The sequence below is a fragment of the Taeniopygia guttata genome, chromosome 3 (assembly GCF_048771995.1).
Source record: "Taeniopygia guttata chromosome 3, bTaeGut7.mat, whole genome shotgun sequence".
Lineage (NCBI taxonomy): Eukaryota > Metazoa > Chordata > Aves > Passeriformes > Estrildidae > Taeniopygia > Taeniopygia guttata.
Window position 1 is genome coordinate 36070454 of NC_133027.1, and position 11166 is coordinate 36081619.

The 11166-nt window shown below is 39.0% G+C and overlaps 1 long non-coding RNA gene across 1 annotated transcript; it reads right to left on the reverse strand.

The window, feature by feature from the left end:
- Nucleotides 1–6473: 6473 nt before the first annotated feature.
- Nucleotides 6474–9019, reverse strand: LOC140683578 (uncharacterized). The gene is made up of 2 exons (XR_012054747.1): nucleotides 8639–9019; nucleotides 6474–7839 (listed from the first exon to the last, which is right to left on the reverse strand). It is a non-coding gene; the product is annotated as an uncharacterized lncRNA (long non-coding RNA).
- Nucleotides 9020–11166: the final 2147 nt, after the last annotated feature.

Sequence of the window (11166 nt, forward strand, 5' to 3'; positions counted from 1 at the left end):
TGTGGAAAGTACTTATACATGGGTATTTGCTGTTGCACACCTTTCCTGTCTACAGATCCCCTCAGAAGATGTTCTCCTATCTGAAGAGCTTTATTTTCTGTTCCTTACCATCTTAGACCTTAGCTGGGGGTCATGCTGGGCAGGTGATGAACCCCCAAACACTGACTCCTGCAGGTAAGCCATGGCCCCAGGTAGAAGGGAGTGCAAAGGAAGACTCAGCCACTGGACCAGTCTGTCCTGTGTTTTCACTGATGCACAGGACTGTCCTGGCTTGTAATAAGAGGTGCTTTTTAAGAGGTGCTGCAGCTCAGAGCCACATGAACACAGCTTTTGCTGTTTCCAGGTTCCCACAGCACACTGGCAGAGGCAGGAGGCTGGTCACAGATAGGTAAACTCACCTTGCCTCAGTGCCAACTCTAAGTCAAGTTCTTCCACCTCAGAGTCAAATTGTGGTAATGCTAACATTTCTATCAATGTCACGGGCTACAGGGTTAGGTCCTAAGGGCAGAACACACTGTTAGCTGTGTATGAATGTGTAATATATCAGAGCACACCCCTTGCGAACAGCAACTTCATGTGATGTGCATTTTTGTATTTGGGCCTTGATCACAGGCTGGAGTTGCACCATCCTTTAATAAGTGTAGGAAAAGAATTACTTGCAGAAGAGACAGATGTTTACACAGTCATTGATTTTGTGCATTTCCTCTTTCTCTTTCTGTCCAGCTTCTTCAGTGGGTTTTACACCATGCAGTTCAGAAAGCACTAGCACTTCTTATGGTAGGCCTTGTTTCTGCATTCTTTCCTTTTCTTCTCTTTTAATATCTCTCACGTTTTGTTTGGGTGTTTTTGAACTCATTTAGTAGTCCTGCTTTATTCAGAACTTGAAGTTTCATGCTGTTTTCCTCTATTTCAGTCTCTTTGATGCCTTAAACATATTTCACATGTTTTTAAGGCTTCAAAGTGTCTTAAATAATATGCTTTCCTTCCTCAAGTAGCTAAAGATGTAACTAATAAAATCCCCCCTCTGTAGACCACACCTTATGTTATCAGTGCCTAGAGACCAGCTTTAGACACCTGGAGCTACAGATGGATGCACTATACAACCCTGACCATCAGACATGTCTGCACATTAATAAAGAAAGATGGAAACCCTCCAACTCAGATATTTCAAAAGAAGCATAAAAATTCTGTTTTACTGATCCATTGGGAAAAAAGACACATGAACTGAGTTTACTAAAGATCCATAGACAGTCCTTGCATCTCCTTTCAACATCAAGGGTTACCGTGGCAGCAAAGGGCATGTATGTTTTACGAAAGGAAGGAGATGATGTACTACACTACAGACATTGCTGTTTGTTGTTACTCCTGTCTCAGAATGCAGAGCTCCAAGTGAAATCCCTGTCTGACATTACTTGGTGATCAAGTATACAGATATTCACCTCCAAACAAATACAAGCAATGCTTTCATTAAAAAGTTTAGTATTATTAATCTTGATAGTGTTGTTAACTTGGAAAATATTAATTGTATTTCTAGGCTAATGATTGAAGATACAACACCAATAGAAAATATGTGCATTAAGAAAGAGTACAAAAACCCTCCTTTTTAATTTTCAAAGTAGATCACCTTTGTTCCAACAGAGAACCATTTTCAAGAAAAACAGTTATGTTTTTTCTACCGATTTTGTTCTAATGTGCTTTTTCAAATGCTCTGAGCATTAGAAAAAGTACTATTTTTCAAGAAAGCTGATAATGTCAAAATAAAATTATATGATACAATTATCAGTCTCTCTAGTAGAAAGCAATAGTATAATAATGCACTGTATAATAATAGTAGTACTTTAGTAACGAGGAATATCATAGTGATGTAGTATATACACCCTTCCAATCATCTTCATTTTTTCCCTAATGAAAAACACTGCAATCCCCTCTCTTCAGGCAGGGATGCCCGTGGAGGGGAGGCAGCCATGGGAAGCGCTGGCACACAGCTGGGGAGGAAGAAAAGCACAGATATTTCTTCTCTGCTCTCTGCTCAAGATTATCCTGGCTGACAGCATAACTCACTTTGTGAGTTCCAAGAAACTCAGAAGTATGCTGGATGGAGCCACGAAGCACACTTGGGATGAAGAGTGATCTGAAACACTAATTAGCCCTATTACACTACACTACACATTCCTCATCCCATCACCCTCCTTGTGCTCTTCAGAGCGAGAGGCTACCCCAGCAGCGCTCATGACTGGTTTATAAGCTTACTTTTAAAGATATTACTGATTTTTTTGAGTACTATTCAGAGTTTACAGCTCTTTCCTTAACATGTCTCTGATCTGTGATTTGTCAGTGAAGAAATAGAACTTGGGATTTAAAGGCTCCAGAACATGTTAGGACTTTGATTAGCAGGTGAATTTAGTGATAATCCTGGGCTACATGCACAGGATACACATAGGACAACTTATTTCCATAGTTAGCAGCTATTTCCAAAAGCACATTCTCTGAGTAACCTTAATTTCTTTCAAAATTTTCAGTTTGAAAAACAATATTTTTATTAACTCTTTAACATTTTTGTTGCATCATTGCTCTTTTTGAACTGATGTGAAACAGAGGACAATTTCAATTTCTGTTAATTCTTATCATGCTTGTTCAGTCATCTTTCTTGCTTCTCAGGTTTCTGTTCTACAAAACTGGCAGTATATTGCCATGGTGAACTTCTGCGACAAAGTGTGCTTTAACCAGCTGGACTTGATGATTCTTCTGGGACCCTTTCAGCTCAGATTATTTTGTGATTCTGTGATTCAGTAGACACTCAGCATAGAAATCAGAAATCCACCAACCCAGTTTCAAGCACCCAGTCATTAGAGAAAGATAATCTCGGAGGAGAGTGATTTTTTTTTTCTTCTTAGGACAATTAATTAAAATAAGGAAAGAATTGTTCTCTGAAATTTTCTATCAATTAAACTGGACCTCAAAACAGTGTGTGCCAGTACATCAAGGAATCTGTATGCTAGGAATTATGTAACAGTGAGATACATCTCACTAGGAATCTCCTGATTCCTAGGGGGATGGATCCCACTATTATATAACCACCTTTTTTACCTTATCTTCTTAGCTTTACTAGCCACTCCCTATGGTCCAAGCAGATAGGATCCTTAAAACCTCCTGCAGAGGTTTTGCCACCATTCCCACTTGAGCAAATGACCTTTCATTTAAGGCTGGTACATCCCACACACGGTTTAAAAGACAAAACTAACCACAGCTTTCCTGCCATTCATGCAGTAGGTATCCTGTCCTTCTAAAGATTTCTTTAACATTTCTTGCTTTTGGTGCAGGGAATTCCTATGCCAGCTGCAGTTTAACGGTATCTGTAACAAATTGCTATCTATTTTAACAGGTGCTCCTCCTGTTGCTCTGCTTCTCCAAAGTTCATTCATTTTCTTTCTCAGGAATTTAGGAGATGTGCTGATGAAGGTACAGTCTTTTGCCAGGCTGACTATTTAGTGGTGACAAATTGTGTGATCATAATAAAAACAAGTAGTTATCCATGCATTGTGACTACTTCACTCACAACAAATTGTCGATGTTTATGCATCCCTTTTTGGTTAGAAATAAATCTTTCTTATTTACCCAACTTGTCCAGATTTTAAGTCTATTATTTCTGGCATTCTGATTCCTCTTTTTTTTTTTTTTTTTTCTTCTCCAGCTTTAACTTCTATACTGTTTTTGCTTCTTCTTTTTTTTTTTTTTTTTTTTCCCAATTGTTCATTTTGGGTGGTTTTTCTGGTTTTTGTTTGTTTGTTTGCTTTGTTGGGTTTTTTTATGGGCTTCTCTTCTTTCTCCTTTCTCTCTTTTCTGCAATCCTGGAGCAGGTCTATATGTGAAATGCTCTAATATCTCACTGATTGCATCAATGTTTTTGGGTTTGTTTCCTTCCCAAAGTTTAGACTAAGCTTTAACTTTCTTTGTGGTATTTTAGGGAAACCTACAAGGTTTCCATGTTCTCCATCTACAGCCTTTATGGACTACAACATGGTATTCAGCCAGTGGCTGTCACAAAAGGGTATAAGAAAGCTTCTTCCATGAAGAGCTGTCAGTGGGGCTGCCTTTGCAGAATCACCCTGTGCTCTTCTGGCCCTTGATAAATGGATGTGGAGAATGGAGAAGACTGGATGTTTCTGAAAAAAAGTGAAAGAGGAAATTGCACACTAGGTGTTCACAAAAGATCTCAGACCCCAGTGCAGAATGGCAATTCTCCCTGCAACATGAGAAAAAATTGAGGAGGAAAAATTATTGCCATTCCACTTGCACAACCAGCCTAGTTAAATTATCAATAATTCAAATGCTTAAAATATGCTGGGTAAATTTTCTGATGCTTTCTGACATACGAGTCTCAGGAATGGCAACAAAGTATTTTTGGTGTTGTGGTGGTTTTCCCTTCTTGCTTTTTTAAAACATATTTCTGGCAAGAACATAATATGAGATCCTTCTATCCTCTCTGTAAAAGCAAACTTCCACTAAGCACACCTGAACATCAACCATAGCTTGATCCATATCCTGACAGCTCTCTGCTGCTTGCTGTTTTTTTTAGGGGTGTTGGCTGATGGGAGCATCCCCTTGGAGGTGTGCTGCCATTGGCAGAAGGTGCTGTCCTGGCTGCTGTGGACAGCAAGCTGCTGGATTGCAGACCTGGCTCTGTCAGTAGCTGGGATCTCTCAGAAGAGATGGTGAACATGCATTGGGCAGTTTGAGGACAAGTGTTGGGGGATCCTTGGCCACCCCCACGTGCTCGTGCCTGACTTCTGGGGAAGACAGACCGGCTGTTCCTGATGCTCAGGAAATCCAGGCACGCTGGCTAGATGGAATGTAGATGTACAAATAGCAAACCTCACTCATTTTCTCATGACAGGAGCCAAGCATTTGCTGGAAACGCCTCTGCAGCTACTGAGCATTCACCCTAACTCCTCTCCCAGTGTTGCAAATGACTGGAGGAGGGTGATGGAGCAGAGAGGAAGTCTCATAAGTGCATGCTCTTCTCTCATGGCTCTTATCTTCTTCCCTAGACTATTCTTTTGGGTAGCATTGGAGGCAGACTGCTGGCTCCCATGGACCTTTGGTTCAGCTAGCTGATGTTCTCAAGAGAACAGCACAGATAATATCCCCCTGTGGTGAACACTCTGCTTCTGATATATCTCAGTACATTTTTATGCTGCTTCTGGGCATAAGCTCTCTGTCTAGAGCAGCAGCAGATCTAAAATTGGGTTTACTTTGAATGGACATTTGTAGGTCCTCTTCTACTGCAGACACAGGGCATTGGGGAAAAAATGTTACAAGGTTTTTTGAGTATTCATTCTTAAAAGGCAGATCTTTTTTCTAAACTATGATTTAGTTTTCATACCTAAACTTGGTCAGTCGCTGTTTGTCATAAGAATGGTAAATATTTTGAGTCTAAATTAACAACTTTAGCTTTAATTAGTGAGAAAAGCTGCTCATTACTCCCAAGTAATTTACTAACAATAATATTATGTGAAGAAAAAAATTAATGTAATCTGGCATTTATGACTTCCACATAACATCAGTTGCTAAGGTAAGAAAACAACAAAAATACCCCTTTATTCAGAAAAATTCTTAAACTAATAAGCATGTTCCTAATATTAAAATCAAGTCAGTGATCCTATTGACTTTCATTACATAAAATTTATGACACTTGGATGTAGTTTAATAAGGTCATAAAAATGCCAGTTGTGGTATCTCATAATACTTTTTATAAACTGGTTTTACAGTCTACCCTTTGTTCCAAAGTTCAAAGTGACAATTGAAATGCACAGGTTGCCCAGGGGTTCAGACTCTTTGCTTGAAGTACTGACTGGTGAATACCTTAATTTCTAATACATCTATATTTTTTTTCAAAATCTCAGTAATTGTGGAGAACATTCCTTTCCTCCAGATGTGCCAAAGCTGATATTTTTCAATTTAAAGAAAAATATCAATAATTCAGTAAAATGAACACATTTTATTGCTATACACTTTTTTCTTTTTCCTTTTTCCATTTTTATATGAAATGAAAACTGTGCAACATTTATTCCTAAGCAGGTCAAATTCAAACAATACTTCTAAGTGCTGTTACAATAGTGGCATTATATTGTCCCTTGTCAGCTTTCAATTACTTCATCCACCTAGCTGATCACTGACTTATTTCCTGGCTTAGGTAAATAGGACTTTTGGTGCACTTCCCTTAAGTCATTTCAGAGAAGATAAATTAAATAATGATTGCAATTTAATATTGTGATAGTGCTAAAATATTTCCTTCAAGCTTCAAGTTTGACCACAAGTTTCCAATAATATACTTTTTTTCACTTGCTAGCTCAAACCTGAGGTTTTATTAAATTCTACAGCTGCAGTCAGTATTTATGTTTTCATCTAGCAAATTGGACATTTTAAATAATAAAGAGCATGAAGTTATATATATAAACAGATAACACTTGCAATTCATTTAAGGTGGAAACTTTATTTAAAATTAATAAAATTCCACACAATATGGCACAGAGGTCCAAATTCTTAGCTCATTATACTGAAGTAAATCTGGGGAAAATCCATCGACTTCATTGAGGTTATTCCAGGATCATAGCCAAATACTCAAAACTTTGTCTGGGTATATATTCCAGGGGTGGAGAGCCCTGTGTGCACAGGGCCCTCAGTGTGAAGAGACTGGTCCGTCTAAGGAAGGATATCCCGTTGCTTCCAAAGCACGGGATAAACTTTCTCAACACATTGGGGAATCTAGACATTGGAGGAGATTTTGCAGCGAAGGTCTTGGTCCTGCAAGTTCCATGGCTTATCTTCTTCAGAGAAAACTGAGACTGAAGAGGAGGTAAAAACCTCAAGTACAGCTTGAGAGCTTGGCCCTGTGGATAGGCATAATCCTCTTTTCATTTTGCCCTTGCACTTTGATGCTTCACACGATGTTCTCTCTTTAGGAGAACAAACTAATAAGCAATAAAGTGTATAGTCTGTGCCATTTACAGATAAATGAGGTGTAGAGTTCTCATTTTTCACTTTGCAATCACTTTTAATATCCTTTGCTATTTATACTGTTTTATGCCCATGTCTATGCTGAGGAATTCACTGCTGCTTCATAGTAGAGAAGTTCTGCATGTGATATGTCTCCAAGTAGAGGAGATGCTCAAGGGGCAAGAATGGACCTGTGTTGAGAAATTTCTTCCCACTTTGCTTCAAAGCCTCCACAGTGTCTTGTCTTTGATGTGATGATAGCTGTGTACTTGTTTTGCTCTCATATGTGTCAGCTTGTATGCCAGGTTCATCTCAGATGTTAAGCTACTATTGTCCAAGAAGGGAATTCCCAAATAGATATTTCAAGCCAGTGCCCAAAGAAATACTTTAGCATAAGTACTTTGGGTTAACTAGCTTAGATAGAAAAAAGAATTTTTGCAGGTAAAGTTCCTAGGGAGCCAAATTGCTCTTTCTCCTGTTTCTTATAGGAACTTGGAGGGTAATGCTTAAGGACAAAACGTCATCCTACTGTGCTGACACTATGCTAGCTCAGCTGTAGGCTCTCCCCACTCTCAGGAGCCTGCAATATTCATGGACCAGTTCAGAAGTCAGTGAGGACAGGGTGATACCAGTGACAGGACAGCAGCAACTGCTCACTGGCAGGTTGGGCAAGGAAAAAACACAGCTTAGGTCTTCCATTTTCAGGTGTTTTTTTCTTATGGAAGCATCCATGCTGTAAGAATACCACCGAGCACAGGGAGATTCACCCTAGAGGTGGTCTTTTGGCAATTTGAATGCTGCTATTTTTGAAACCCAGAAAATCTTCCAGTTTTGTCCAAGAGCCTACAGATAATTTTGGAAAGAGTGAATAAATAAATAAATAAAAAGAAAAAAAAAAAAAAGAAAAAAACACCCAAACTAAAAAAGAAGCATATCCTGGGAAAATAACACCAACATCTTACAGCTGATCTGATCTCTCCCCTTCCCACTGTCCTGCAGGAAATTCTGACTTTATGTTTATTTTCCTTTCTTTAAGATACTAACTTTAAAAACAAAAAGTAAAGGAATCCCAGTTGCAGCCAAGCTCAAGTCTCACAGAAACAGTTCAGCAATACATAATGCAAAGGATTCCAGCAGATTTGCAAGTAGGAGGCTAAAATAAGACAGCATGTAGCAGAGAGAATTCTGGTATCCATACATGGATATGGGCATTCTATTATGCTACTGCAGAAGTAGAAACGTAAGCTAATATTTAGGTGTGTTTGGCCAAGCTCACTCCTGCATCAATTATATCCTGTCAAATAGTGGAGACAATCTTGGAGATATTGACATATAAGTAAGGAAGCATCATGAATGAAGGATGTCTTCACCAAGCTGACAAAGCTGGAGGTAGGTCAGGCAGTAGCAAAGGAGGGGACTTGGACTTCAACTCTGTGAGCACAGTCATGTCTTGTGCATGGAAAGTTCAGGTCACCCTCCCTTCCCTCCCCTCCTGAGTTCTGAGAATCCTGCCTCATCCCTCTACTCTGCATGGAGGTCAGGGACACATGCAGAGAAGTGGTAAAGGCAGAGAAGAAGCAAAGGCAGTAGATTTCCTCTTCATAAGAAAATAAAATTATTTTTGTGGATAAAGGAGTTGAACCTTTCCTGTTGACATTGAAGAGCTGGGTTGTCTGTTTTGATGGCCAGAGAACATATCCTCACCCCTCCTCCAGGGCACAGGCACCCTTTCAGTCTGTTGTTCATAACAGTTCATAAAAGCCTGTGAAAAAAAGACTGTGGGAGAAACAAGAGAGACAGTTGAACTTCAAGAGAGATTTTCCTCCGTTGAACAAACTCCAAGACGAGTCATGCATGCATAAAATACCTCCTTACTATCATTTCCACTGGCTCCTTTGGGAAGATTCAGCATTTTGCAGCCAAAGACCCATGATCAGCAAAGCATCTGTCCTCCTGACTTCCCATTTGAAGTCTAAATTCCATCTGAAGCCAGTGGGGAGTTTAAACAGGAGTTGGGAGATTCAATATTTTGCTGAGCATTGGCCATCAATATCAGTGCACTGCTTACCTCATAAACTATATTTACAATTATTGCTCATGTTCATCCACTGACACATTTCAGGTGCTTATAGATGTTTCTAATAGTATGCCGTAAATCACTCTAAAGAGCTGGGATACAATTTTTAGAGTTCAAATGGGAATACTTACTAGATGTGAGTGTTTGGAGGATAAGGACCTATTTTCCAGAGCAGGTGCTTAAATGAAATGATGAAGTCATTATAGTTGAGCAACTTAATACAGAGATAAAGCTCACATTATTCTAGTACCTATAGGGCTCTAGCAAAAATGGCTAAATTAAAAATTTGAGAACTTATTAGGCAGGAGGATTAGATTTGCCATTTCACTTGGAGAACATTTTGCGGATGTGGGAAAAGAAAATAACTTCTTTTTGTGCACATGTAGGACTTTTTTTTTACCACCTGGAGAAGTTGCATGGTTTTGACATCACTTACACTTTCTTTTTTTTCTGGTTTGTGTTTGCTTCTTTCCTATGCTGCAGATCTCTTCAGTGCTCTGAAAATCAGGGTTTGCTCTTGAAACAGGCATGTGTTCAGGAAAGTACAAAATGTCTCTCGTAAAGGCAATATAGTGCACTCTTTGTGGTAGAGAGTGTGGGAAACTCCATTCGGTTCATTTTCATGACAGAAGCACTGAACCACATTAACACAGAAGGAAGATGTAGAAAACGTTTAATGGTACTGCAACGCTTTGTTTATTCTCAGCTTCCAAATGAGCCCTCTATGCAATGTGACTACATAAGGTTAACTGCTGGGTACATTAAGCAAAATACTCTCTCTTAGATGCTTGTTTAAGTCATCATTTCTGATCATTTATCAGACTTAATGTGCTACAGCAGACTGCAGGTCACAATGTGTCATTTCCAAAAGAACTTTGGCTTTTCCCGTTCCAGGGTCAGGAGCAGGTAACGTTTAGCTGAAATGACTGCATTGCACTTCATAGCTTCCAGTATATCCACTGAGGCTTTGGAGAGCCATTCTTGATAGACCAGGGTGCTGGCCCCAGGTATTTGGGCATTAAAATCTAAGGGATTGCTTAAGTACAGGGACTCAGCTGAGATAGAAGCTGGCTGCAAAAAAAAAAAAAACAAAAAAACCAAAAAACCCTCTACTTCATTTGCTGGGAAAAGATCATGCTACGTACAGGAAGGGTAACTTTTTTTCCAAACTGATAGTGGGAGTTCTCTCTGGGGAAAAAAACCAAAACCAAGCACAAACACACCCCTATCGTGTGAAGGTTATTTACATGGAATTTAAGAACAAATTGAAATAGCTTGGGGTATAATTTTGAACATGCCATGTAAGCATTTCCCCAGTTCAAGGTAAAACAATAAGGCTATTTATCTGGTGAATTGTACAGCTAAGTGACTTATTTACAGAAAAAAAAAAAAAAGTTTCCTTGATGACTTTTGTTCTTTTTTTTTTTTTTTCAATTTAGAAACTATGTGCATTTTTGAGATGTCTGAGTTTTTTTACAGGCTGGTGGGGATTCAGCAAGGATAAGATGGGAATCAACAAACATCTTCTGTTTTCTCCCATTTCCTTTTTAAATGCTGGGCTAAAGCCTGTGGCTCCATAGTAGACAAAGTAAGAGGAGTGGCTGTATTAAAAACATAAATCACAGAACTAACATGATATGCTCCAAGTATCATGAGATACTTTTTCCTCTGTACCAGTCCTGTATTCACAACCTACATGGATGCACAAATACTGTAGATGAAGATGGAACTACTGCATCTCTTATCTAACCCTTCTCATAAGAAGAGCAGCTTTCAGCTGCTAATAATTTTACCAGATTCTCAACCATTCAGAAATGACTATTTTTCTTTCCAGGGATATATTTTTGGTATCCATTATTCTTTGGGAAATTTTCAGCAAAGATGTTTTGGTGTTTTTAAGATATTTAGGGAGAATATATTACTTTTTGAAGGCTAAAAAAAAGGTTCTTCTTTTAATAATGATTGACAAGCACTGCATAGCAGTGCCTTGGGGGAGAGGCCTGAGATTTGCATTAGGGATGTGCCTTTCACTGAATTGTGTGACAAATTGCCTAAATGGTGAAAAGCTTGAAGTACCTGCTTCTTCAAAGCGT